The sequence below is a fragment of the Capsicum annuum genome, chromosome 9 (assembly GCF_002878395.1).
Source record: "Capsicum annuum cultivar UCD-10X-F1 chromosome 9, UCD10Xv1.1, whole genome shotgun sequence".
In the NCBI taxonomy this organism is placed as follows: domain Eukaryota; kingdom Viridiplantae; phylum Streptophyta; class Magnoliopsida; order Solanales; family Solanaceae; genus Capsicum; species Capsicum annuum.
Genome location: NC_061119.1, coordinates 128,336,752 through 128,339,511, shown reverse-complemented (window position 1 = coordinate 128,339,511; position 2,760 = coordinate 128,336,752). Strand labels below are relative to the sequence as shown.

General features: G+C 35.5%; 1 non-coding gene across 1 annotated transcript; it reads left to right on the top strand.

Moving 5' to 3' along the window:
* The first annotated feature begins 2,228 nt into the window (after window positions 1–2,228).
* On the top strand, window positions 2,229–2,334 carry LOC124887496. The gene has a single exon (XR_007045269.1). It is a non-coding gene; the product is annotated as a small nucleolar RNA R71 (small nucleolar RNA).
* The last annotated feature ends 426 nt before the right edge of the window (window positions 2,335–2,760 follow it).

The window sequence follows — 2,760 nt, the reverse complement described above, 5'->3', positions numbered from 1 at the left end:
TCTATACAAATTGTCCACTCAATTATAGTACGAGTCAGGATCTACTTGTTATTATCATTTGTCACCATTACCATATATACCCTCTTCTTTAGGATGTACTGAATGGGACTAACTTATTTGTTGTCAGAGATAGGATAGACTACGCCTGCATCAACCCACATGATTACTTCTTTTCTTCCAACCTCATTCATGAATAGATTTATTCTCCCTAGTATGCACACTAGGTTTGTAACCTTCTTCCATAAATATCTTATGCATACAAAAGGCGGGGTTTATCCCCTGTCTATTTAAAATGTACTACCAAATACTTTGTTTCTCTTTTTCAACACTACTAATACCTCACTAATCTATACATTAGATAATACTATAGAGAGAATCACAGGTAAAGTATCATTGTCCCAAACAAAAGCATATTTGAGGTGTTAGGGAAGAGCCTTTAGCTCTAATTTTAGAGCTTCCATAATAAATGGCTTGCGAGAAGGATTAAGGGTCCTATTCAAGGGCTCAAACCCACCCTTATAAATCAAAACACTTACAAAATATAGAATATGAACTATCTTATTTGATTCTGCATCACCAAAGATTTCATGTACTACTAAAGATCTCTCCAAGGGATCCTTGGAAGTAATAAGTGGTAGCTCTGACACAAGATCTAAAGCTATGATAGCAGATATTTCCTAATAAACATATGACAACTTATTACTTTGTCTATATCAAATACCTTGACCTTATCATGATCTTGCACAGTTAGCTTCCTGGCAGTTGTATCTATTAATGCATGTCTAGCAGCCAAAAAGGGATATCCTAAAATAAATGGGACTTATGTATCCTCATCAAAAACTAGGTAATGAAATCCATAAGAAATATAAGTGAGACTACTTGCACAAACACATCTTCCATTATTCCATCAGGTTTAGTAAGTGAGCAGTCAACCAACTACAATAACACTGTAGTGAGCCTCAGAATACTTAACCCCATCATTTTGAACAATGAGTTGGGCATCAGATTAATGCTTTCTCCAAGATCACATAACCTAAGCACTATCATGTTGCCCTAATTGTGATCAAAATAAGAAAGCCTCTTGGTTCTTTAAGCTTTATAGTAAACCTATTTTGAATCTATGAGGTGCACTCTTTAGTAAGTGAAATAATGGAATATTCCATCAACTTTCCCTAATTATCGACAATGTCCTTGATGTACTTGGCTTATTTAGGGACTCCCTTAAAAACATCAACAAGAGTAAGGTTAATGCGCACTTGTTTTGGCAATTCAATGAACTTTTAGTAACATAGTTCCTCTTCTTATTTTTTTAGTATCCATGGCAATGGGGAAGGTGGTTTCATACTTTCCACTTTATTTTCACTACTCTAAAATCGATCATTATTAGCGTTCAACTCTTGTACACAACACTGTGAGTCACTTTTTGGGTTCTAATTTCTCTAATTGCATACTACTATGAGTAGACACCATATTCACTTCCTTAGGATTTAGATATATGTCACTAGGTAGACCTCTCTAAGGACTATTGTTCGCTGCTCCTACAAGTTTCCCTAACCGAACCTCTTTTTCATGGCCAATTGTTGATTCTTTCTGTCTGCTACTATCTGTTCATGATTTTCCATGATTTGTTCCAGTATTTCCTTAATATTACTAGACTGAGAATTAGCCTGAGTACCTTGAGGGTGTTGCAAAGATTTTGACTTCCTTGGCTTCTGTATGAATTTACATTTGGTCCTTGGCTTCCAACCTATGAGAATTAGGGTGATTTTTCTAGTTTACATTATATATGTTTCCAAAATTCTGGTTGCCTTTGCTTTATGCATTACCAATAAAGTTTACATATTCCAAATTAGCTGCATAGGCATCTGCTAAATGGTCCCCATTACCGCATACCTCACATAATGTTTGAGTCCGCTACACAATATTTAGTGAAGTTTGTTAATTACTCAAATACAAGTTACTGAATTAGGTGTTATATCATTCTACAAGGAGTGAATCTATGATGAGATAACTGTCAACTTGACAACTTTTGACAACCCTGAACTTTATTTGAGGTGCTCCTTGACACATTTCCATTCCACTCAAGGTCCCTGTTAGATACAATTTTGGAATGTGTACAACTCATCATAAGTGTTATCCAATATCTATCCACCTACCATTGAATCAAGGAGAATCTTTGTATTTGACTGAAGCCACTATATAAAGTATGGACCAAAACCTTTTTGGTTTGATGGTGGTGTGGGCAATCATGGAGAATGAACATGAAACTTTCCCAAGATTGATATAGATTTTCACCATATTTCTACCTAAAACTTAATTTTCACTTCTCAATCATGTGGTCTCTCCATATGGGAAGAATCAAATTAGAAATTTTCCGGCCAAATCATCCTGGTAGTGATGGAATTTGGTGGCTCATTGTTCAATCACCTCTTAGTTTCCCTAATAGAGAAAAAAGAATAAGAGCGAGTCTCACATAATTGCTCGATACTCTTATGGGTATGTTAGTATCACCAATCTTAAGGAAATTTGACAAATGCTATTGTGGATCCTCATAAGATAGTCATGTCAATTTCTCGATAGTGTGCAATAGTTGCACCATATTCTATTTCAACTCTAATCGACCTCCTGCAATCGATATGCGAATGCTATTTGTAACATTATTAGTAAGTGGAATTGCCACCTTGCAAAGTAGTCTTACCGATGCAACCTCAACAAGAGCAATTTCAATCAAATCAACCATCTGAATTTGTTCAATTGGGT